Here is a 26,913-nt window from a genome sequence, read left to right on the forward strand (position 1 = left end):
AGCATGAGAGCAGGGTGTCATGCAGTTGTACCCACATTTGGGAAGTTCAAAAGAGAGGTCCGGCTTCAGTAAGGGTAATAAGAACAGAGAAGCGAATGCAAGATAGAACAGGATCAATAATTAAATGAGTGATGCAGACAGTGAGTCTCCTTGGAATTAGGACAGCAAGAGAGGCTTAAAAGGAACCTGGGCTTTGGAGATCTACTACTGCCACTCGTCATCTGTGCGCCTTACACTTCCTGAGTTTGGAAGGGAGTAACGTTTTTGTGTCACGCTTGCAAATTGTGCTTTGTGACTGTCATGGGAACTTTGGACCCTGTTCTGGAGCTAAGAATAGCTGAGCTACTAATTAGGTTACTTGACGAATACTGAAAAGGCACTCATCAAGTCCGGAGAATTCACAACGGGACCTCCTGGCCAGACGGAGATTGGCGCAAACTCGGGCTCTTGTGCTGCCCCCGGCCCCACGACCACCCCTTGCTTTCTCCTATGGAAAATACTAGGATGTGCTAGAGATCTCGAAATTTAAATAGTTGAGTATTGGAATTTATCGACTTCTAAATTCAAATATTTGAGTATCAGAATAAATGAACGTACAACCGTTTGGATACTCAAACATAGGAGTAATGACAAAGAAACGTCATGGAGGGAAGGAATAAAGATCAGGTTTGGGGTGGGCCTAAGACTCGAGGGAAGGTGAAAACATTGAGCCGAGCGCGGAAGAATAAAGGAAGGTTCTCCTATTGAAATTTAAGCACCACATTTTTTTCCCTCAAGGGTTGGTTCTTTTGTTACTCAGAGTAAGCAACGGTATTCCTTTACCAATGCGCTTTAAGGGGCACCATTGTAATGAGTTGATGTTGGTGAGGTACATAGTTAAGTGCCTGGTGCATAACAAACAACAATAAATGATCGCATGTTAGCAATCCTTTCTGCAAGAGAACTTTATCCATCCTTTCCCACTTCCCTCGGTGTATTTACTCATTATTCTTCGTACTTTTTAAAAACAATAAAATTTTGATTTCAGAACATTTTTAGATTTACAAAAAAGTTGCAAAGATAGTACAGAGCATTCCCACATACCCTCCACTCTGCTTTCCCTAATGTTAATGTCTTACATTACCACGGTAAATTTTGGGGGACTAAGAAGTTAACGTTGGTATGTTACTATTAATTCCTTGCACATTTTTTTTAAAGTCAGCTCTGCGTCCAACGTGGGGCTTGAACTCATGACCCCGAGATCAAGAGTCAAATGCTCTACCCACAGAGCTAGCCCAGCACCCCTAGAATATCTCTTTTTGAACAAAAGATTCTAACCTGCTGTGTAAACGTGATGTGTTCAGAAACACAATGCTGCAGATGGCAGTGCTCTTTTGGACATGACGCTTGACACAGGTGACATTATGAGATTCCAACTTTTCAAAAGGGGCCCTTAGAAACATCCCAGATGAGATGGCTCAATGGAGAGCCTACCAGGTGGAATTTACGGGCCTCTGTCCTAAACAGATGTTTTCCAGCTGGGAAAGCTGTGACAAGAACACGCACCCAAATTCTTCTAATGGACAGAGCTCGGCGTGCACGCATTCGCGCGTGCGCACATGTACACACACACACACACACACACACACACACACACACCCCACACTCTACACAGAGCTTTTTAAGAACTGAAAATATTTAGATTGCTTAAATATATCCATTGCTTAAAAATTAAAATTAATTTCAGGTGTCAGTCACCACCGGCCCATCATTTATTGGAGGGACTCGGGAAAGTTGGAGATGATTCTGTATTTAACACTGTTTTGTGTCCAAGCATAAGGAAAACTGTACCTGTTGTCTGAATCGCCCAATTTGTCAGCATCAAAACTCCACATTATCTGAGATAGTCTTTGGGACTAATGAATTCATTTCAGTTCCCACCAAGTCAGTTCTGGGCTACTGGCTTGAAGTTGTTTAAATTGTAACTTTCATTTGCATAAAATCTTAAGAACACCAGTAAGGTGGCCTCTGACTTCTTGAGCTTTTGACATTCAGCCACCAGAGGCTGCTCTGAGACCATTATCTTGCTTTCACTCTGGGTCCAAACCCCAATGGGGGAACCTGTAAGGACTGATTTGGCTTCCATTGCTTTGAATTGTCCGAGCTCAATGCAGTTCCCCGGTGGTCTGCAGTCGGAGTAAATGATTAATCATAGCAAAGAGGAGGCACTGAAGGAAGACAAAACTACCCATTACTGTTGTGCCCTCCTCTCTATTTTTAAACTCTTAATCTTGTTCGATTTCTTTTAAGTAAAAGAGAATTGGCCAAGACTTTCCTACTGATGTTTGCTAATTTTTCGGGTTTTTTCTCTGTTACTGTATTTTCAAAGAAGATTCCTGAAGATTTTTTGGAAAACCTTTATTCCACAATACTTACTTCCATATGGTTTCTATTCTTCCACATTTTACCAGCATTTTATAGTTGCTTCCATGCTGTTCTCTCTGTTTTTTTTTTTTTTAAATCTTCGTCCTTCTCCTTTATTTAAGTCTTTCTCTAACAAAACAAACCAAAAATTAAATGAAGGAGTGTCTGTAGTTAAGCAAGAAGGATTAAAAACGAGTTTGGTGCCTGTAATACATTTTGCATTTAATCTTAGACAATTAAGCACTGATTGAAATTGTTGATTGAAGAATGAAACTAGTTTCTTCATGTGAAATTGTTTTCAGTCTTTTTGAGCAAAGGCATGATTGTGGCAGACTACGATCAACCCATAGAAAACAACTGGTTTTATGTTATTGTTACATATGTCATCCTAATTAGTGTACTTCCATGAGAATAAGTTACTATGTAAAGATGTAAAGTTTTAAAGCCATGGAAAAATACCAAATTAAGAGTTTCGCGGCAAAGTCATCAATGTATTTCAACGTGGCAGTTGTTTAATTCCAGGCTTTAAATTTTTTTTTTTTTTTTTTTTTTTGCAAAATTCCATGTCTGGTTGAAAAAGGTATAATTTAAATATATGTCTTCTTAAATGTGCTTCATTTTCTATAGATTACAGGAAAAAAATCAATTGAACTTGAAGGAAAATGGATATGTATTTTGTTAATTTCTAGCTGTTGTCCAGGATGAACATCTGAAGATTTCTTTTGCTCTGAAAAGAAATTCTTGAGATACCATGAACCATTCCTAAATGTTTGGTGCCATTGTCGTCATAGAGTGGAACAATCTCATTAGAAGCATGTGAAATGTTTTTGGAATGACGTTTGGAATGATATTTCACCTAAGTGTAATCATAAAGGTGGTGATCCTTACCGACTAAACTCATGGCTAAAGAAAGATACAGGGTGGCTTGTATTTTCAGGTAGCATAATAGCAGCCAGGATATGTATTCTGGAGTGTATTTCACCAAATGCTTTGAAGAAGGTGGAATGCCAGTGAAAATGCTACATTCCTTCTGAAAAGCAGGTTCCCCTTTTCAACTTGCCTGTCCTCAGGCGAGAACCAGAAGTCATTTGCCCATGAGTAATACCTTATTAAACCATCATGATTTAATATGGCGTATTTTTCTCTCGATTTGCATGCCTGACAATCAACTTCCTAAATATCACGCACAAGCTGAGCCATAGAAGAAAAATAGACCCACTGAAGTAGCATTAGGTCAGCTTTGTGAGATGCATTAGCAGCCTGTCTGAACAAAGACGAGGGACTTAGGCCCAGAAAATCGTCACGTGGCCCTGGGCCCTGGGAGCCTTGCAGACGCATCGCATGACTCATTATTAAACATGCCGAGAACAGACAAATTCCAGGCGAATGAAGCATCCACTGATTCAACTGCAGTTAGGTGGGCTGGGCGATATTTGTCTTCCTGGCTGTTCCTTAAGGAACTCCCACGCCATTTCCAACCGCTCCTGAGCACCACATGCCAAACGCACAGAGCAACTGTATTAAGATAAAATTGTTAGCATTAAAGACAGGCACTTAAATTAGTATAACCCTCAGGCCAGGTACACCTCACTAAATTGCACAGGCTTTAAAATACCAACATTCAATTAAAAAAAAAAAATGTATCCATGGCAACCTTTTTGTCAAGGGAATAGTTAGTTACCTGAAAGGATACACATCGTTTCAAAGAAACAGGGAGAAATAAAACCCTGTTAGTTAACCGTGGATGATATTACTGGGCTTTAAATTTAATTAGGGGCCTGATTCAGGAGGAGAAGGGGCTTTTAAGAAAGTTGTACAACTTATGTGCTTATTTCCAGCAGAATGTGTTCTCGTGCCTTCTTTATCACCAAAGAATTCTTGTGTATCAGGCTTTCATTAAAATACGATGAAATAACTATTCCAAAGAAAATACCATGAAGTAACTTTCGGGGTTTCAGAGATTTAAGAATGAGGCGCAGCCCTCCTCTTCATCCTGCCCGTGGCATGCCCGCCATTTTCTCAGACAGACCCTTCAGTTAGCCTACACAGTGGCTATGTCCGGAGGTTTTTGCAGCACAGGGATCTTTGGTGGTCATTTCATGCATCTTTGCTACCAGAAAGGATACGGGGCCGTGTGAAAGCCCATGGTGTTTCTATTGTGAGGTGACCAATACCATCCTGTCCAAGAGGCTCTCTCTGATGGAGTGGCCTTTCGTGAGGTCATGTTCTAGGGCAGGCTGCAGGCAATTACCAGGAGTTGGGCTTCTGATGGTATCTGTTGACAAACTGAGATAAAGTAAAGGAGGACTTGAGAGCTGACCGCACTGCCCATCTCTACTTCTCCCATCTCTGGGCTCAGGAGTGTCAGGAAGGGAAAACTTTTCCTCTACTCTCTTGGGTTTCCTCAGCGGGGCCTGTGAATTAAACTAACAATAGTCAGATTAACAGGATAAAAGGTCCACAAGTTTTTAATATGTATGTGCACAAGAGTTCAGAGAAAAGGGGCAAGACTCAAAGAAGCAGTGAGACTCGAGGGCTTATATGCCCTTTTCACAAAGAAAAGAGGGTTTGGGCTTCAAGGAACGATAAAATGTGGGGAAATGACAAGATCTACGAAGGAACTGTGGGCAGGAAAGGGCTATGTTAGTATGGTCTGTTTATGCAAATTCATCTTGGTGTTGACACCCCCTCTTTGATGGGAAGAATCACTCTTCTCTCCCCTGTAGGGGGGAGCACCTTCCCCAAAGGGAAATTGATGCCCTGATTTTAGGCAGATAAGAGGGCAGAGAACTCTTTCTGCATCTGTTGGTTCTCAGCTGCCTTATTTTTTTTTTTTTAAGATTTTATTTTTAAGTCATCTCTACACCCAACGTGGGGCTCAAACTCACAACCCCGAGATCAAGAGCTGCTTGCTCTGCCGCCCGAGGCAGCCAGGCGCCCCAGTCCTCAGTCACCTTTAGCTCAAAATAAAACCGATGCCAAAGTGGCATATTTTGTGGACGGGGGGGCATATTCTGATCTGCTTCGGGAGGCAAACACCTCAAGCTCGAGTATGAGCCACTGTCAGTCAGGGCTGGCTTCATCGGCAAGCATGCAGTCACACCAGGCCCTGGCTCGGTTTAATGAATAGGTGTGACTGCCTTCCAATAAAACTTTATTTATGGACCCTGGAATTTGCATTTCATATACTTTTCCCATGACTTGAAATAGAATTATTTTTTCAACCATTTGAAAACATTAAGAACCGTTCTCCGCTGACCATACAAGAACAGGTGATGGGCAGGATTTGGCCTGAGGGCCAGAGTTTGCGGACCCCTGATACAGAGAAGAGGTTCCCAAACCGGGGGCTCAGCCCCACCTGGGAACTTGTCAGAAATGCAAATTTCCAGGCGGCCCTCCAGACCTGCTGAATCAGAGACTCTGGGGTGGGGCATTTGTGTTTTAACAAGCCTTCCAGGGGATTGTGACACATGTTAGCATTTGGGAGAACCGCTGATCTAGACCAACCTAAGGTTCTCCACCTTGGGCTGCTCATTCTAATTCCCTAGGGGAGCTTTAAAAAAATCTCCCCACCCAGGCCCAGCCCAGATCAATTAAATCAGAGTCTCTGGGAGTGGGACCCTCTCACTGGTATCTTTTACATCTCTTCCAGATGATTTCAAAGGGCAGACAAGTCAGATGATGCTTTCATTGTGCAAATAGGGACACTGAAGCTCAGAGAGTAAGTGACTTGTCTGAGATACACAGCAAGAGGCAATAGGTGTGGCATAGTCCATTTAAACTTTTCTAGATACAGGGGTGTTACAATAGCATGTTTGGTTATGGAGTGTATTTGCCAGAAGCTTCAGGGGTCGTGTTATCTTTTATGACTCGTGCTGATTAATTTTAAAAACACATCTGGAAACTTGCCCTAAATAAAATGAAAACTAGTTTTAGAAACTCATTAGGCCAGAGGATGTGACTGTCATTGGAAGAAATAAGGCGCAGAGGCTCGGGACAGTCCCATTGGCAAGCTCTTTGGGGCCGAGGCGAGACTTTCATGATTCACGTGGAGGGCAAAGGGAGAGCAACGGAATCTCACTACCTACCCTGGAGCTGCTGGCCAGTCTGTCTGAGCATTTGGTGCCTGTTCCGTATCTGGAACACACGTAAATCAGTTACAGTCTTAAATGTCACTAATGACAGTGAGAAACCAACATTTGCATACTTACGGTGGGTTTTCTGACTCTTAAGGACTCCTATGCCTTGGGTGTTTTTTTGTTTTGTTTTTCTTATTTTAAGTAGGCTCCACGCCCAATGCAGGGCTCGAACTCACAACCCCGAGATCAGGAGTCGCGTGCTCCTCCGACTGAGCCAGCCAGGCGCCCCTGGGTGTCGAAGGATGAATGCCTTGTTCTGATTTTCTCAGCAAAGGTTGCGCGGTATCTGTGCATTCCCCTGAAGGGAGAACACGGGGTGTGTACCCAAAACAGTGCTGGAGAAAGTGAGGCACAGAGCGAAACTGAGTCACGTGATGAATACAAGTAGAGTTTGACAAACGTGTGAGTGACCACCGGGCATTTTCTTGTTTTAGTTGTTACCTCATCATAACACAAGCTACAGTTTTTGGGTGTTTACTCTGTGCTGTGTTCTCATGGTTCTGTGGTTAAGAGCATGTTTTGAGGGGCCAGTCAGCCTGAATGTGTAAACCAGGATCTGCAGCCTCCTAGCTTTATGACCTCAGCAAGCCACTTTGCCTCTCTGTGCCTCACTTTTCACTCCTGGCAAATGGGGATACCATTAGTACCCGTTCTCCTGGGGGTAAAGGAGAATTTAACGTGCTCACAAGTGTCTGGCATTTAGTAGGCACTCTGTAAATGTTAAATAATATTATTTTTAAACAAATCGCTTTATTCATCTTTTTTAAAAGATTTTATTTATTTATTCACGAGAGACAGAGAGAGATTGAGAGAGGCAGAGGGAGAAGCAGGCTCCCAAGGAGCAGGGAGCCCGATGCGGGACTCGATCCCAGAGCCCTGGGATCATGACCTGAGCCGGAGGCAGACGCTTAACCATCTGAGCCACCCAGGCGCCCCAAATTGCTTTATTCAAATCACACTAACGTTGAGGGAGAATAAGCAGATGGGCCATATTCAAACAGTTATTAAGTGACAAAGTTGCTATTTGGACTGAGGCTGTTTCTGGAATCGGCGCTCTTAGCCACATTGCTGCACTGCCTTGATTGGGAATAATAAATCAAGTATTTACGGGCAGTGTTTTTTTCCATGTGTAAACTTTTTGGCTTGGTTCACATATCCCTGGACCTTCTTTTCATCTGGACGATTTTACAATGCCTCCAGACACCGCCCCCCCCCCCGCCCCTCACAGGAGAGTGAAGCAGGGAAAGGGCCCCTCCTCCAAACAGCTTCCCCCACAGTTGTCCCCATGTCAGTCAACGGTGACTCCATTTTTTCAGCTGTGTTCCAGAAGAGAACTTGGAAGTCATCCTAGTGCCCTGTCTTTAACACCTCCACTCTGTCAGCAAATCCCATCGGCTCGGCCGTCCCAATACATCCAGCGCCTACCCAAGCCTCCCTGTGTCCACTGGCATGCCTGCCCCAGCCCACCACCATCTCCGACCTGGTTGACTTGGCTGACCAGAAAAGCATCCTCAGCGACCTCCCTTCTACCCAGTACGGCCCAGCAGTCACACCGAACTCTCGAAAGTCGATTGGCTGTTGTCCCTCCTTGGTGCCAAAGCCTCAGAGTCTCCCCTGCCCTCCTCTGAAGAAAACCCAAAACTCTTCCAGTGATCTACTAGACCCTACGTGACCTGCAAAAGCTGCCCCCCCAACACACACACGCACACACGTGTTCACGTTCCTGAGGCCCAACTCCTACCTCTGTCCCCCTTGCTCACTCTGCTCTATCCGTCACAGGCTCCTTGCATTGAGTGTGCCCCGGCCCTAGAGCGTCTACAATTACTGTTCCCTCTGCCTGGATAACTCCACCACCAGAGCCCAACGTCTTGCTTTCTCACTTCCTTAGAACTCTGCTGCGATGTCACCCTATAAAATGCCAACTTCCCTACCCCAGTAGTCCCTACCCCCTGGCCAGAACCTCTATCACCATCAGACCTACTTGGTTCTTATTTGTGGCTTTGTCTGTCTCTGTCCCTCCACTAGAAGGTATGCTGACGAGGGCAGCCCCCAGTCTGTTTGGACCTGTCTGCCTGCCACTCCAGCATCTAAAACAATGCTGGGCACGTAGTAAGCGCTCACTAAAAACTTGCTGAAGGGATGACTGACCGTTCGGGCATAAGGAGAGTATGCCGTTGCATCTCTGTTAGCGCGAGGTGAAGGCATGAGGGTCCTCAGCCTCTTTTCCTTGTAGAGGTCCTTGTCTTTACACTTGAGATCTTTGGATGCCCCGGGAGTGATGAAGATCAACTCATAGGGATCTACAGATATCTATATGTTGCTAATGAATTCAACGGCTAAATCGCCGATGCCTCAGTTTTTTTTTTTTTTATTTCTTCATTTGAGACACAGAGATACAGAGAGAGAGAGAGAGAGAGAGAGAATATGTGCAGGAGGAGAAGCAGGCACCCTGCTGAGCAGGGAGCCTGATGCGGGGCTTGATCCCAGGACCCTGGGATCATGACCTGAGCCGAAGGCAGACGCTTAACCATCTGAGCCACCCAGGCGCCCCCCGCCCCCAGTCAGTTTTGAACAAGCCCTCCACAGGCTGCATGCTTTCCTAACTGTGGAAATGAACCACAGAAACATATTCCAATGGGAAAGCCTTGGAGAAATTCTGAATGAAGAAGGACAACCTCATTTACAGTACTAGAGAAAGAGCCCTAAAATTCACATCCTGCCCTGCAACAGCGACATCTTTTCCCGTGAGGAATACCCCATTAATAAGCATACACGTGGGTTTTTTGCTCCTGTCTAGAAATGATTGAATGAACACAGCCCAGATTTGGAGAGCCATTGAAGGTAAATAATAATCACTAGAGTGCTTCAAGTAGGTTTTCAAAGATGATGGTGAACTCTTGATTTACCTTGAAGGTGCAGTGTGAGATACTTTGGGAGGTGAATTGAGGATGGCGATTTCAGAACCAAATCAAAGCAAGTGGTGAATCCCAAACACCCCTGTATGCGGCACAGAGGGTGAAGGAGCCTTGCGGCGCGTGGTCACGCACGGGCGTGCTGGGTTTTGATGCCTCTTTCCAAAGGAGAGCTGCGTCTGGGACCAGGGTGGCAGCACCATGTGCCGGAAAGAGCACGAGTTTTGGAGTCAGAGAGCTGGGTTCCGGTTTCTCATATACACACCAGAATATGGCGTGTGATTACACATTCTCATATACACACCAGAAACTCGCTCGTCTTCAAGAGGGCCTGATGCATAACGGGTCCTCGAGAGATCCGCGATTCCTCTCATCTCCTCTCGTTCCACGCAGCACAAATACTCAATAAATAGCACACCTCTCTAGTGCAGGGGTCCACTTCTTTAAGGTTTAACTCACTTAGACCTCTTAGAGCAGAGTGTTATCAGCTGGTTTTGAATTCCTTTAATTGCGTGAGATTAATTTGCCCAGTTGGAGAAAAGTACAGCGGAGGGGTTGGTTTCTAAAGATGATGACCATAACGAAATTATGTTTCCCCCACACAGAGACCGTTTAGGGGAAATATCAGTAGGGCGTTTGGGTACGACGCACGTAAAGCCGCACGTAAGGGTGCGGTCATCTTGTTCGTTGTATGATGTTTAAATCACTCACGTTAAAATTATTTTAAATGGTGGCACCATTTACAAAATAGACAGGCAATGTAAGCCCTTCCTTTTGGAAATTATTACATCGAAGGAGAAATAAAATGAGGCTTCATTTGAATGCAGTTCCTCAGACATTTCAAAGAGCTCTTTAGTAAATATGGAGAAAGGCAAGGCACTGCTACTCAGCGTTTGCGTTTTTTTCTCTTGCCGCGACTCCGTGTGTTAACCTTGCATCTTGTTATCAGGGGAATAGTATAGGAAAGCCTATCTCAGTATGTGTGAATTTTCCTAAGTGGTTCCCAGCAGAGGAAAAACTCACGAGGAGCCATCTAGTTATGAGGAAATAAGGGCAACTATTCTTTTCTTGGCTATGAAAAGAGAGTAAAAAACCCCCCCAAAACAAAAAAACAGCCCGATCTGTGTCTAGCAAAGGAAAGAGGCATGTAAGCCATGATTCTGGCTCATCGTGAGTTTTTCCTCTGCTGGGAACCACTTATTGAGTCGTGCCAATCAGGGGAAAAAAATACAGCCATTTCAGCAGTCTTTCTCCGCATCTGAGAGGTGTCAATCTAAAGGATAACGCATTGTCTTTTTACAAGCAAGGAGCGCAAATCCTGTTCAAAGCTTCTTTTGATTAAAATTTCTATTCACCTTCTGTCCATGTGATTATCAGTGAACCAGCCTGATTTGCTTGTTTCTAACATATAAAAACCGAGATCTGGTTCACAAAAGTAAATGTCTTTTAATCTCTAAGGCTAATTTAAAAATCAGCGTTGAGCATGAAAATATTAAAGGTTTGAGAGACTTAACTCTTTTCTTATATAAGAAAAACAAGAGAGAGGAAAGAGTCAGGGTAAGAAGTAAAGTGGTAATACTATAAAGAAACATAACCAGTTATGCCTAGCCATACTTAAACCCAATTTTAAAAAACGCATTTAAATCAAGAATGATGCCAATTAGGAAGAAAAAGAAAATGTTTTTTTTTGTAATTAGTCTAATGAATTATTAAGACATCCGGGTTGTAGGATTTTGATTCCTGGAGATCCAAAAGAATGTTAGTCTGAAACAGTTTGGATCCGGGCTGTCTAATATATGCATTTGCCGCTACACATGGCAAATCAGTCATAAACTCTGAACAAATTAAATCTGTGGTGGGGGAAAGAGGAAATGCCAATCGGATCACGTGTGTGACGTGGTGACATTGCCCTTGGGGTTCAACATGGGCCATCAGGCATGTAACTTCTCAAATGCTCTACCCCGACTCTTTGGTTAACTATGAGCCAGATAATCATAACATACTGCTAATACAGGAAGTGAGTTTAAGGACAAGAAATTGATTTAATCACCAGCGTGTATCTTTTTTGTTTATTTTTAATTTTTATCAAAGTAATATAGCTTCAAAGTACAAATATACTAAAGACTTGTAATAAAAACAGCCGTCCTCCTCCATTCTAGGAGCAATCATTTTCGACTTGTAAATATTTCCTCTGATATGTCCTTTCATAGTTCCCATAATATGCTTTTATTGCTCTTTCTTGGCTTATGAATTTTAGACCTTATCTTTCACATCCTGCACAGGGTCAGGAAGAAGTGACCTCTCTTGCACCACCCTCCTCAGCCCACCCCACATCCTCCCCATAAAATTGTGTCAGTTGGGAACTGTGTTCACCTACGAACACAAACTCCAAAACACTGGCTCACACAAAGTAGCAATTTATCTTTCTCACAGAACATGAAGTTCAGGGTTCATTCGGAGACTCTAAGATGTCCCCGGGGAATCCAGGGTCCTTCTGTCTTAACTGTTTGCCAGCTTTACCACGGGTTCCATCCCTCTTGTGGTGACACAGCGGCCCCAGGCCCTCGGATACTGCATCCATACTCCTGGTAGGGAAGTTGGGATGGCTGAAGGGCAAACTGTGTGTCTCCTTTCAGAGCTTTCCCAGGAGCCCTCCCCAGCAGCTTCTATTAAATTTCCATAGGCCATACAGTGTCATATCACCACCCACACTTGCCAGGTTGACTGAGAGATGTTCTTCAGCTGGGCACGTTTCTGCCACCAAGTACACTGAAGTTCTGTTGGAAAGAAACAAGGGCAAGATGGATACCGGATTGGCTCCCGGGAGTCTCTGCCGCAAGATCTGTATCAGAGATTGCTGCCAATCTAAGGAGTGTCTTAGGACTGGGCTTTTTTGTGTGCATTCTTTTGCTTTTCCTGGAATTAATAATAGTGTCGCCTTTTGCTTATATCCATGTGCACCTGTTCATCCTCAAATGTGATCTATCAGTATCATTTCTCCCCCTGGAGACCTCTGTCCAGGAGTCGTCCGTCTTTCTGCTACAGCTGAGATGGGGACCTTTCTAGAACTGCCACATCCATCATCTTTGCTTCTCTTTATGTTGGCTTCTCTGTTTTCTGAGTCCTGTTGGCTTGTCTTTCTTCGTTTAATTCCCTCCTTTTGCTAAAACACATCTTTGAGTAGATTCCAAAGAAGGAGTAGAAGGGACACAAAAATTTTGAGTCTTTCTATGAAAAAAAATTGCATTCTATCCTGACATTTGATGAATAGTATGATTTGGTATAGAATCGCCAGTTAGAGGTCATTTTTTCTCAAAAGTCTAGAGCTCCTACCTTCCAGTGTTGCAGTTGAGAAGCACATAATAAATCTACTAGCAAAACTTCATCATTTATAGAGAAGAGCGCCTTTTGCCGATGGCGGTTTTGAAATTATCGTTATTGTTAGTTGCAACAATTCAGTAAACATTTATGGACTAATTGACCATATATTGTGTGCTTTTATATACAACAAGTCCATTGGCTAGGCTATGGTACCCCGTTATTCACTCAGACTCTAATCTAGGGGTTGCTGTGAAGGCATTTGTAGATGTGGTTAACAGCTATAATCAGCTGACTTTAAGTAGACTATCTTTTGAGAATGTGGGTGGGCCGCATCCAATCAGTTGAAGGCGTTAAGAGCAAAACTGAGGTTTCCCTGAGGAAGAAGAAATTTTGCCTCGGAACTGTAGGGTGAGCTCCTGCCAGCCTGCCCTACAGATGTCAGACTTACCAGTCCTCACAATCACATAAGCCAAGTCCTTGAAATAAATCTCAAGGTATATGTTATATATCCTACTGGTTCTATTTCTCTGGAGAACCCTGACTGATACAGGCCTCACCGACCTCAGAATCTAGGAAAGGGGTTAATGAGACAAGTAAAAAATACACTATTATAATAACGTTCTTTTTGCAAATTTAAGCACAAAATTGTAGCAAAAGAAGATGACTTGGAAATTGAAGAATTACTTTGGGGAAGTAGGATATTATTGGGTTGACATGAAGCAGAAGGTTTAATTGGGAGTGTAGAGGATATTTGACAGCGGGAGGAGTGTATAAAAACCATGTCCAAGTTCATGCATAAACCTTTACCAGATTACTAAGAGAAAGATAATGAAGGATCAGCCATACTTAATCTGTCAACAGAAACTAGGAAATGTCAAAATATTTCACCTCTAAAAGCAGAGAATTATTAAATAGTTAAACTATGATTACAATTTTAAATAGCATGATTTGTTTTAATTCCTTAATTTTCAAGCGAGGAAATACCAAGTTCAATGTATTGAAAACCCTGACGGGTGACCAGTTAGTCAGCTCTGTCCTGTCTGCAAGTCTGCCCTTACGGTACGTTCTCCAAAACCATTTCTCACGGTGTGTCTATTTTTTCCATTTTTGTATTCACAGATTTCTTTCCTTCTTTCCAGAGTCTGTCATCCAAAACGCTCATACGAGCAATAGTTAGAAAAAAGCTTTCCCACTCATGATTTCATCTGTCTTGGTCCATCAGGTTGCTGCCACAAAGCACCACAGACTAGGGGACTTATGAACAACAGACGTTTATTTCTCACATTCTGGAGGATGGAAGTCCCAGATCAGGGTGCGGGCACTTTGGGTGGAAAGTTAAGAGCCCACTTCGTGCTTCAGACAGCTGTCTTCTTGCTGTGCCCTCCCGAGGCGAAGGGGCGAGACAGCTCAGTGGGGTCTCTTTTACAAGGACCTAGTCCCATTCATGAGGCTCCACCTTCATGACCTAATCGCCTTCCAAAGATAGCACCCCACCTCCTAATACCATCACGTCAGGGGTTAGGACCTCAACATTTGCATTTTGGGGGAACACAAACATTCGGTCCCTAATTTGCCCAACTGTCCCCTGAAAAATTTGGGCTTAACGATGGCAGTTGGTTTACTTGAAGTCCATCAGCGAGTTTACCGGCCACATTGACACCAAAAATGGACTCCAGATTGCATCTATGACCCGTGCTTCTGGTACGCCACGTTGCCTCCATCAACCAACTCAAAGAAACTGGCTCAATGAGCACCTACGCCCAATGAGTAGAAACTTGTTGCTTTTTTGTGACCTCCTGTAAGAATTATAGGTGGGACTTTCTTTCTTTTTTTCTTTTTCTAAGCAGGGCCTTGTGTCGTTGTCGACTTAAACTACCTTCACTAATTACCTCAAGTACAGTATTCCTCAGATTTTCCTCTGCCGCCATAAGTATAAGGCAGCTGGGTTTCTGGAACCTCTGCAGGAGACGAAATACACTCTTTTCATAGACCCCAAAGACTGCGCTTGCACCAAGCACACTTCCCAGGTGGCTGACTAGGCAACTTCAGCTTGGTTTTCACTGACTTTCAATGATGTGTCCTGACACATATTTCAATAAACTATACAAAGTTACTGATAGTCAACCACGATTTACTTACACAAATGCTAATCCTGTATGCTTTGACCCTAATGGAACACAGAATGAGGTGGTGCTGGTCCTGCTAGCTCTCCTGTGAGGTGCCATGCCCATGCCCAGCCACATCCAGGAGGGCCTGCCCAGGGCCACCTGCCCAGGCACCTATGTGACACTTACTGTGCAGGTCTGTTTATAACCAAACCTGCACATAACCACACAGGACTGTTGCCTAGCTACCTTACACTACAACATGCCTTCAGCCGTCATTTGCACACACGGGTTTTTTTTTGAAAGATTTTATTTATTTGAGAGCAAGTGAGAGAGAGAGGGAGGGAGAGAGAGAGAGAGAGAGAGAGAGAGAGAGAGACTGAGGCAGGGGCGGGGGCAGAGGTAGAGGGAGAAGCAGACTCCTCGCCAAGCAGGGAGCCTGATGCGGGGCTTGATCCCAGGACCCTGAGATCATGACCTGAGCCGAAGGCAGACGCCTAACCGACTGAGCCACCCAGGCGCCCTGCACACACTGCTAATCACACGCTGCGGAAGAGGACATCTTCTCCTTTGGGGAAGCAAGTGTCTTTACTTGTTTCACTTTACTTGCTTACACTGTTCCCCATAAGTGGATCTAATGCTCACTTAGTGGACAACCCCCAAGGGGCCATTTATTTCATTAGAAGTTTTAAAAATTATATTTGTTTATTTATGAATGAAAAAGACTTCATTTTTTACACCATCCTCTTTCTTTAGGCATTTCCTGGACACTTCTGGAGACAGCACATTTTACAACAGAAAGCAGAGTTAGTCTGATCCCAAACACTTGATTCCTGGTATAGCAATTTATAACAAGAAGATCTTGGGTTATTTACCTTGCCTCACTGATCTCATCTGTTCATCATAGCCCGACAATGGTGATGTCTACTTTTTGGTATTTTGGTGCAGAGTAAATGGCGCACGTTTGTGAAGAACCTGGCCATACGCTTGGCTCACAGTAGGCACTCGTAAGTGGCGTTTGTTAATGACGCCACCATTAGCATTCCTGGCTTAGTGCATAACGAGAAGATGGTAGAGATGACCATCATCAATGACTGTCTTTCTTACTGGTGGAAATGCCCTTCCATAGACTTCACGGCGGTTACTGTATATACTCCTCCTGGAGATCTTTGGAACCTATAGCTGATAGAATGTGCAAGTATGTGGATGCAAAAGCGTGGGATGCCTTCATATAGAAACATAAAAACTATGGTGTCTCACAAATATGTCCATGAAGTTGAGGTTCTGTTTTAGAAGGCTGGCTTCTGGTCTTTCACTCTGGTCTGTGCTCAGCTGTGGGAGTGTTAGGATGGAAGACGGCATTGTGCTTATTGTTTTTGTAAGTACAGAACAGATATGACATTATGGTAAAACGGTAACAGTCAGAGCTTAAGTTTCTATGAGAGTCTTTTCCCTTCCTCGCTGTGGCAGTGGCAGCAGTCAGATGGGTGTCCATGTCTCGGGGAAGCTGCCCATTGCCTTGCATTTGCTCCCCACACACGTTGGTTGACCACCTACCGCTCAGCAGGTACGGCGCAGGTGGCTGGGGTTGCAAGGATGAATGGGACGCCATTCTTGCCCTTGAGAGTGTCATGGTCTAACAGGAGAGAGAGACTCGAGAGCAGAGGATGACAGTATCCCATGGAAGTGCCAGGAGAGGTGTATCATGGTTGGCTCAAGCCGGGGCTTACCATCTCCTGATTCGGCACCACTCTTTCCAACCCTGTGTTCAGTGCCCTGAACACAGGGTGGGAAAGGAGGGAGTATTTACAGCATGGAAACTGGCAAAGGCTACTACAGATCTTGGCTTTTTTTTTTTTTTTTTTTCCTGAGAGCTGGTTGTTAAACATTTACCAGCACACCACCAGGTGTCTATGACTGCTTTATGAGCTTAGCGGAGGGAAGGGATCAATTTGTCTTGGGTGTTGGGGAAAGCACAGAAGAGGGGTGACATGTGACCTTGTAGGATGGTAGGGGAGTGGGCTAAAGGAGAGGAAGGATGGCTGAAACTTGGAAAGGGCACAGTGATGGCGAGAGGAAATCCCAGCTCATGTTTACCTTTGAGATGATGACCGCAGAAGGCAAATGCAGTTGTGAGAAGCCTCTGCTGAAGGTGAGAAATGAGATGCACCTTGGGATTTAACTCAAGTGATACTGAATGGCAGCAGCTCTGGGTAGCTCCCTATGTCCTGGGGCTGAGGGCATACCTAGGGCAGGAACAGGTGCAGTATATCTCAAAGTGAATCAGAGTCCTTTGATGGGGGGGCAAAATGCGGATTCCCAGGCTCCTCCTCAAACCAACGAATCAGATTCTCTTGGAACAAGAGCAGGGGTTTTGGGATTTGCATTTTTAACAGTCTCCCCAGAAGTTTTCTTGCACACTGTAGCTTGAGAACCAATATTTCAGAGCTGGTACATCCACGGTTCTCAGTCTGGCGTGATTTTACACACACCCCCCCCCCCGAGGACATTTGGTAATCGGTTATTATTGATTGTCATGGCTGTGAGAAAGCCACGGGCATCTAGTGGGCCGAGACCGGGGTGCTGCTCAACATCCCACAACGTACAGCTCAGCACCCTCCGCGGAGAATGATCCGACCCCAAATGGCAATAGTGCTGAGGTTGGTCTAGGTCATAATGAAGGGCTCCGAAATAAGTACAAGTCAGCTTGAGTCACCAGGTGGGCCCTTCGCCTACTAAGGTGGAGGGTTGGTGGGGAGTTATGGACCTCCGGGTCCAGATATTGGGCTGCTGAGTTTTCAGAGAACGGGGCAGAGTTGGTAACTACTAAGCCCCTGTAGATGACACTCTTGAAACTGCCCAGTCATGATCTGCTAAGTTATTTTTGCCTCTCATACAAGAATTTAAAAATATTCACTGAATTAGCCTCACAAAATTTTGGCCACTTCTTTGGGAAACAAAATACACCACCGGTGCTACACAAAGTAGTCTTTGCTCGACTTGCCCTTTTTTTGAAATCCAAAGGTAGATTTGCATTGAAATCACACTGGCTAAGAGTCGAATAAAGTCACTGTTTATGTGGAGTCAAGAAAGCCCACCTTGGGAATTCTTTTTAAGTCTGGGTTTAAAGTTTATACGAAGCCAGCTGGCTTTCCTCCCATCCTACTGAGATGATGGCCAGCTAGTCCCTGCTCTTAAGTTCACCGGATCCGCTCTGTTGGTAAGGTGAGCCGTGGTGAAAGGTAGATACGCTTACCTTAGAAATAGTCTTCTTGACGACACATCCATGTTTCTTTTTTCTAATAACAGTATTATCTGAAATTATGCCTTGGGCCCTCAACAGATAAAGATTCTTGGTCATCTGTTGTGTTTCAATAGATTTGTGTGCAAGTTCCCATTTAGATTTGTTTTGTTTTGTTTTGTTTTTAGCCTGGGTATACAATTCATCTATATGGAAAAGAGGTGGGTGCCACCCTCCCCCCAAGGTGTTCTGCATAACAATTTGGTTTCCTCCCCAGTGGCTTTCCCGAGGTAGGACTTCGGGGCAAGATACGCTTTTCAAAAGAGATGGTCGGGTCCTGAATGTTGCCCTTTCCTGGCTGAAAGAGTCGTGCCCCTTCCAAATGCTTTCGTGCTTTTAGGGCGCTCCTAAAAGGCAAAGGCCTTAAGGCCCGAAGCTAGTTAGTTAGGCTTTGAGCCGACCCGAGCAGCGAGGTAAGACTAGAACTCATCCTTTACTTTGGGAGCAGTGTTTCCAGCTGCTTCCAGCCATTTAAATCCCGAAAGCTCTCTAATCCTGGCGGAGGCAGGCTTTCTAGCTCCCAGGACCCACCCCTTCCTCCTGATTGGCGGGGCTCCTCCGGGGCCCGAGGCAGCCACCTACGACGTCTCTGAGACCCGATTTGAAATAAGAGCCAGGCGGTCCTCGCTTCCCCGAGCCCGACTTTTCATAGGCTGGGAAGAAAAGCTGGAGAAACTTGACATTGTCTTGGGCAGAGTGCGTGTAGCAACAGATCAAAGGAAAAGGAAGAAAACGTGCTCTTTGCTGCCTGTGGATCTCACTGAGTTGCTTTTGTCTTGCGGGCTTCTGTTGGGTTTGGTGTTTCCCCTCTGAAGAGCGCGGCGTGGGCTCCGAGGCAGCTCGCTCCCTGCCGGATGGGTCATGGAATTCTAAACATGAGGCAGGTAAGCGCCAGGGGCTGCACAGGCGGGTGGAGAGGGAGGGTGCAGCCTGGGACCCCTGCGATGGTACTCCGGAGAGCTTGCCGGATTGGCAGATGCCTGTGCAACTCCGTCCATTTGGCGTAAAGACGGGGCTGCATTTTCCTAAGGGAACCGAAGAAGCCGATTTTCTGAGGGCCCCCCCCCACCCCTCTACCCCCTCCCCACTTTGCCTCTAATTGTGATTGGTGATGTCAGCCAGTCATTGTAAAGGGCTTAAAAGCGGTTTGTAGAATATGTAAATCAATTCCAGTTTGCAGTCGCTGGAATGTATTGTGCAGGATCCATCTCAGGCTTTTAGCCTCTATCCTGTGCTTTATGGATTAGACTAAAGATAACTGAATATCCTGAAAAAGAATTACACGGGGCGTCTGATCTCATTTTGGCTTCTCATCCTGAGCACTTAACTGTGTTTATGGCTGAGAAGGCGGAACCAGCCTGAAGTGAGCACAGACAGTCCTTCCAGAAAAATGCAGATTTATTTTTCTGTTCTAGCGGTTTTGAAACTGTGTTGCTCCTGGACGTGAGAAGACAACCCTGAAGCAGTGAGCTGAGAAAGGCTTGGGAAGACTTAAAATCAGTCTTTGAAAGGAATTCTAAGCGGGCAGCTTCTTCCGTGGCTTCGGGGCAGAATGATAAAATTCCCTATCAGACAAGGCAGGGAGGTTTATAGCTTTACTAGTAAGAAAGGAAAAGAAAAAAGTGGGTGTACGAAGCCAAAAAAAAAAAAAAAAAGGGTGTGATTTACAACTTATTCAAACTTGTGGAAGACTCTTATGTCAATATGTAAATATCAAGATCACTACTCACAGAAAGGGAAGACAAGATTGGAAAAACATGCTGGGAGGCTGGCAAGGGCAGAGAATTACCAGAGGAGTGTTAATTGCTTTTGCCAGCTCTCAATGAATCTGGGTGGGAAAAGTTAGCATCTGTATTACCACCAAAAAAGCTCTTCACTTTTTTTTTTCTAAATGGGTTCAGCACCCGCCACCCCGAGCTCTTTGGGGGAGGTGATTTGCATAGGAAGCAAACTTTCCTTTTTGGGGCCAGGGCTAGGGGTTTAGAACTTTCTGTCCGTTTCCTGCCGCCTCGGGAGGTGGTGCAGAGCCCCCCCCCCCACCCCCGCAACAGACGGGCGCCAGGACCCTCTGCTGATTGCTCCCTAAGCAAGCGTGGTTGGCAAGTTGCTGTGAGTGCACACAAGCCCATTTAGACAAGCAAGTGCGGTGTGTGTTTTCAATGAATTGCCCTTGCCTTGCTGGACATTGGGGCCGAGGCTGAGTTTCTTTCAGTTCTGCAAACCCACAAGCGACCCCATTCCTTTTATGCCGAGCAGTCGGATGGGTGGGGGAGAAGGAGCAAGAAGCCCAAATGGAAAGGATCTAAAAGGAAAAAGAGGAGTGCAAAGCAATTTCGACAAAGGTCCTTAGCTGGAACAAAGAAGTCATTTGATCCTGTGCAGGGCCACCTGTCCTCTCCTTGGTGGTGTCTGAGCTCAGTTTTCAGAATCCCTGTTCCCACACAATCCCTGTGGGACGGTGGCACTCCCCGTGCCTGATGCCAGAGGCATGCTGTCCGTCTTGGCATGATTTCCCCCATGCCTGGCGCGTCGTGGCATTCGAGTGAATTGGAATTCAGCCCGGTATTGAAGTTTTAAGGGTACCCATGTAATAACTCCTTTGTCATTTAGTGAATGAGCGGCTTTTTAACCCTCTGACTCTGTGTGTCTCGTAATTTTTTGGCCTGTTCCGAGGGGGTGGGGGGCTGTGGGTAGGCGGAAGGGGGAGAGAGGGGGAGAGTCACTGCTCGTCCAAAGAATAGGGGGCAGTCCAGCGTTTCAAGCATCTCACACCTTGTTCCACAGCGGCTGTGGAGGGGCTGAGGTGGTGGAGTTACTGGTGTGGATTAAGCCTAACTTTATTTGAGTTTCTCTTGGGGCAAACTGTTGCGTCCAGGCTGGGTGAATCGCACCCACCAGCCGATCTGCCACCCCAGCCCGGCAGCCCCGGCCGGATTCGCAGCATTAACTATCAAACCGGTCCGTGTGTCATCAGCTCGGCAAAGAAATCCAATCTCCTCGCTGAGGAGTGATCCGTCCCCAGGGCTGCACAATGCGGAACAATGGTGTGGCAGCCAAGAGACCCCTGCCACGTACTAGGTATATCAGGTAGCTGGGAGCCGCCAGCAGAATGAGAAAGCTGCCTGCCTGGAGAGGAGATTCAGAGGGGTTCTGCTCTCTGCCAGGGTGGCAGGAAAAAAAAGAAAAAAGAAAAAACGCATAGAAGGTTAGTATTATTTGAGGGTTCCTAAGGTTACGCTGAGTGAGGACAAAAGAAAAGTGTAAACCTGATTTGCCTCTATCAGGAAGTAATTTCAAAGCATGTGCCAATCTTTCTCCGCACTCTGATCATAAATGGGAAACTTTCCTGAAACTTCCTTGAGAAGGAATTTGCTGTGTTCCCAGGCGAAAGGAAAGGCATGGCCACCTGTTGTGGAGGCCCAGCCAAAAACAACAGGTTTGCCTGTGGCATTCTCACAACTGCAAATATCCTCCCCAAATAGCGCACCGCTCATTGTCCCTGCGCAGAAGAACAAGTAATTCTGTCTCAAGCTAGAAAGAAAGAAGGGCAGCTTCTCCAGACAAAACTGCCTACCGGACCTCTTTTGCGTTTTTAATATCCTGATGACTTCCCAAAGCGCTCCAAGGGAAGAAGGCGCACACTCTTATCTCCGATCGACTAAAACAGATCCTCGCCTTTTGCCTTAGAGTGTGAAGGGGGCAAAGGAGGTAGTTAGCCAGTGCTTTAAGCAGCTGCTCAATTCTTGCAAGGCTAGCGTGGTCCTATTACAAGGAAGCTGTGACTGGCCTGTTTTGCATTCTTCGGATTGGAATTAAAATGCCCAAGGACATCTGGTTTAATAATGAATGTCTTTGTATTAATCTTTCCTTTGAGGATTAGAAAGTCCTTTAGGAACATGAGCTATTTATTTTCTGTCACATCCCCAGGAGAGAACGAGGTGGCAGTTCGATCCTCAGTGAGCAAATGCTGAGGTGAAGGCAGAGAACGGGCAGGCAAAGTATAAAGATAGGCAGCAACTTAGGTGCAGTTCTGAGGAGGAGTCCTACCCACTCCGAGAGGCAGGCTACCTGTGCGCACGAGGCTTGGAATTCGAAGTGATAGGGCTTAAAACGGGACTCTGCTACAGCATCCCTTGTTCTTACGATTCTGTAACCAACACGTTAGTGTCCCAAGTATGTTTTATGGTGTCCTCCATTTGAAAGTCAAGCCTGTAGAAGTTGAAAAGGCATTTCTGTTCTCATTTGTCCCAACATTGAGATAGAAAGATACTGTAACTAGCCGGAATTTAAAATATGTATCTGAGAAATGTTCCCTTTCAACAGCTGTTTCAAGTTTTTGCACGTGGTTTGGAGGTCGGTGTGGAGGTCCAGCGTCTTCAACATCCGTTGAAATGTTCGTGTCTTCTCTGCTATCTCTCCTTTGCAGGGAATGTTAGAATCACAAGACTTGCTGTCAGATTCAAGATTCTTATTGGTCATTTTGAAATATTCAAGTTGGCTTTTCCTTGCCATTCGTTATGACATGCGTTCGTAGTTTGCTTGGCTGGGGACCGCATAGGCTGTGGGCAAATCCTTTAATTGGTAGGTGCATGTTATCCGCAGACATTCCAGCAAGTTTTAAGGCTAAGTGTGTATGTGGATGTCTCCTGGCTTTGATCCCTTGTGTGGTAAATAGACATCCAAGGTAGCTATGGCAACCTGGACTGCACAGTGTTTCGTGAAGTGGGGGGGGGGGGGTTGGTAACTGGACAAAGAGTAATTTGATTAGAAAAAGGTGGGGCCGATAAGGACATTTTTAACCCGCACGATCTGAGGATCCCAGTTCATCCAAATCATTTGGATTTTTCTCGATAAGGCAAAAAGAATCCATGGTTAGCCGTGACCAACGTATTTTGCAGATGAAATTTAAATGCTTTTCAGTCAAACGGTGGCTACTTCCATAAAGCAACTTATGAAACCAAAGGGAAAGCCAACGTGATAAATCTCCCTGTTATACTTAGTGTGAATGTTTGCATTTTCAGAACTTGGTGGGATTTTAAAAAGAAAGACCACAATCTGATTGGGCGGTGTGCATTTCAGTTAGCCGCCTGCAGAGGTCAGGCTTGAAGTGTCTATGATGGAAGGCTGGGCGGTGGACGCCGCTGCTGGGAGCCGGATCGGAGGCCGGGAGAATTGCTCTGCTTACTTGGAACAATTAGTTAGCGATTCTTTAATCTTGTGGCCAAAGCCACGATGAAAATGAGTTCATTCAAGGAAGAGAATATCAAATACGCTGTGATTAAAGAAAGGGCTACAAAGCCAGGTCAAACAGGAATCTAATCTCCCATTTAGAAATGGGACAGTTTTATCAACATGATTCTTTCTGGCTCATTATCAACTCCTTTTATTTCACATGAAACTCATCTCGGGGGTTTTGTTCTAGAAGGTTGCTTACCTAGTTTTATAAGCTGGCATGTTCTAGAAATTTCCTTAAATGAAAGGACAAAATATTAGGGACACTTCTGGATCCACAAGACCTTTTTTTCCCCCTCCTAGAGGAAAATACCACACAGATTAGGATGGTTAATGGCCTCCAGAAAGGTCAGAAGATTGAGGCACTGAAAAAAAAATGTTGAGAGAGGACTTTCCTAGAATAAAACAAAACAAAGCAAACAAACAGAACTAAGAACTTATCTGCTTTGTGCTATAAAAGAAGTTTTGGCTTAAAAAGGCAAAAAAAAAAAAAAAGAGGAAGATGTACTGATCATTTGTAATGCAAATGGATTTGAAGGTTTTATATACAGTCAACTGTTTATGATGAGTATACTACAGAGGCTGTCCTTCATTCCTTACATTATTCAAGGACATTTGCTGAGTACTTACAGAAGTAATATGTCCAGTAGTCCGTTCATTTAAGCTTTTTAAAATGGTTATTATATGCCTTTTTGGGCTACAGACATGATTTTAATATGATCCCTGCCCTCAAAAGACTTTTGATCTGATATATAGTTTATTGTGCCTGTAGCACAATGTAAGTTATTCATGGGCAGAATGCCTGCTTATTAATAACTACATTTGTATGGATAAGAATCTACTTGATAAATTGGTAGCCAAAGCTTTCTTGACCTTAGGAGACTTGACAAATGATTTGAATTTGTGAAGTTTAGTGAATTTTTAGCTACATATCCATTTGTAGGAAGTTCTGAGTTCCTAGTTAAAGTACACTTATCATAATTGTTAAGTAGTAATATAACCAATTTTTATTTTTTTAAATTTATTTTTTTAAAGATTTTTATTTATTTATTTGACAGAGAGAGAGAGAGAGCACAAGCAGAGGGAAAGGCAGAGGGAGAGGGAGAAGCAGACTCCCCGCTGAGCAAGGAGCCTGATGTGGGGCTTGATCCCAGGCCCCTGGGATCATGACCTGAGCCGAAGGCAGACACTTAACTGACCGAGCCACCCAGGGGTCCCTAGCCAATTTTTATCAATAGAGAAAATTAACTCCAAGGCAGTCCCCAAATCCAGGAAGGCTTTATGCTCTAAGAGTTTGTTGTTTGAAACCCAGGAGGTTTTCCAATGAGAAATGATTCCATTTCCAGAACTCACTATCTTAAAAAATAACCGATCTGATTAATGTCAGATTCAGTTCTGAGTTTTGAGGACGTGCTTCCATGTGACACAGGATGGAGCCATAGAAGGAGAAAGAGTTACTATACTTTGGGTAATGGGCCAGTCTTGGCAGTATCTGAAGTAGGAAAAGTTTACACTAGTTCGCACCTTTCTTTCTCCATCCTTCTGATACCTTCTGGGTCTCACTGGGACTCCCTATCCAAATATACAGTGAGTTGAGTTTCTGGAATTGCCCAGTTTTCCCTCCTGCCCTGCCCCACCTCCAAACCACACTCCTACTTCTTCTAGACAATGGTCTCTGGCAGGTGTTGGGGGAGAAGCAGTATGTATGAGCTAAAGCCCATGACGCTTAGCCCTTCAAACCTCAGGATGAATCCTAACTTGGAGAAAAAGCGGGCAGTAGAGTCTGGATCTGCAAAAATCAGGATTGCCCTTTCCGGGACAACATTTCTGGGCAGGGTCATGCCTTTGGCAGATGGGACTTGCTGGTGTGTCCACCCGTGGGTCCAACCTCTTCACTTGTTCTTTCCTTGGCATCCTGCCTCAACTTGGGGACTCACCGAGGTCTTTGTGAGTGACAGCCAGGAAAGCACAAGGGGCCAGGTGAGGGGAGTGATGGTACTTGTGGGTTTGGGTTGTTTGTAAGGATGCTCTTGATAAGCTGAGCGCTGTCTATTGGATTAGAGTAAATGGAAAGAAAAAAGCTGGCGCTTCCTCTTATCCACACAAGTATTGGAAATGGTGCGGATATTTCCAGTTAATCATTTGTCTGCCCATCTTGGGACTGAGTTATTCAAGAGCAAGAGTTACATCGTAGTTACCTTTAAATCCCCGGGCCCAGGCACAGTGCCTGGCACACAAGAAGAATCATTACATATTTTATGGGCGCATGCTAGATGAATTTTAGCCGGAAAGAGCATTTTCCAGGAAGCATTTTCAAGAGGAAGAAAGGGTGTTAGAAAGGTTGGGGAACAGCAAGGACCGAATGGATTGACATTAGAGAAAAATCAAAGGAGTTTGCTGTTACTTGACCATGTAGCCCGTGCGGTTGTGCTCCGGGTGTAGACAGAGCCTGGAACGTGGCAGGCAGCATAGCTTATTACCCTCCGTGATGGGGCTACAGAACTGGTTACAAAATGGGATGTGTCCTCCAATAGCTCAAAGCCTAAAAGCAACGATGGAATCTCCTTCTTGCTCTCATTGAGCCCAACCTGGTGTGTTAAGCCTTTGGCTCACGTGCAGTTGGTTTATTTTGCCAGGTGAGTGGCATGCCCAAGGTCTCTCAGCAACTGGGAGAATGTTTCTGGGAGAAGACTGAAGTCTTCTGCTCTATTCTGCGCATATGGGAGCCACATTTTCTCTACGAAATTCAAGACATATGCTGGACAAAGGATTTTCACTGCTTCTGGGTGTGACAGACTGAGAGTTATGGTTAAAATGATGAAATAGAAATTTCTGAGACATTTACTGGTGTATGGAGACAACGGGACGAATACATTTGCAAAGGGCCCACGCGGTAGACTGTGTTGTCTGTCATATGTCAAGTGGCCGAGTGTGGCTTTAGTTGTATGTATTCTGAAGTGGCCTTCCCCAAAAATTCAGAGGAAAGGAGCTGTTTGCGGACAAGCGCAATTTGTTGAATGCCCTGCTCAGTTGCCAACGTCTAGATGAATGGCCAGATAAAGAAAAAGAGAAATGGAGAGCATCCCCAAATACTAGAAGTCTGTTGATTTAGGAGACACAAAGAGTACTGGTTTAAAGTGTAGCGTGTGTGGGTTGAAATTTTCACTCGGAGGGATGCTTTACCCTCCATCAGGGAGCAAAGGTATGAGCAAGTTTACTTCTAGAACCTGAGTCTTCTCGACTCCCCATCTTATTGCCTTTTGACTACATACACCACATGCCTTCTGATAAGATATAATTTGGATGTTTTGGGGTCACGGTCTAATTTTTTTTTTTTTTTACGGTCTAATTTAATGTGCTAATAAATGCCAAGACAGTTCCAGCGGGTCGATGGTTTCTGGCGAGTCAAGAATCAGGAAGGACTGTATCCCCTTGAGGAGCAAATAGCGTCTGCAGAATCCAAATGGTCACGTAGCCTTATCTTTGGATTTTGTGCTACT

General features: G+C 44.9%; 1 protein-coding gene across 8 annotated transcripts in view; it reads left to right on the forward strand.

Moving 5' to 3' along the window:
- The window catches only part of MID1 (midline 1), a 590,235-nt gene that overhangs the window by 414,001 nt on the left and 149,321 nt on the right, over positions 1–26,913 (forward strand). The window contains exon 1 of one of the 8 annotated variants that reach the window (XM_027609032.1): positions 18,847–19,065. The exons of the other annotated variants lie outside the window; for them this stretch is intronic. The gene's annotated coding sequence lies outside the window, so the exon portion shown is untranslated. Of the gene's footprint in view, positions 1–18,846; positions 19,066–26,913 lie in introns of those variants that run through there. 8 annotated transcript variants of the gene reach the window in all.

This window comes from Zalophus californianus, chromosome X (genome assembly GCF_009762305.2).
Source record: "Zalophus californianus isolate mZalCal1 chromosome X, mZalCal1.pri.v2, whole genome shotgun sequence".
NCBI classification, from domain to species: Eukaryota; Metazoa; Chordata; class Mammalia; order Carnivora; family Otariidae; genus Zalophus; species Zalophus californianus.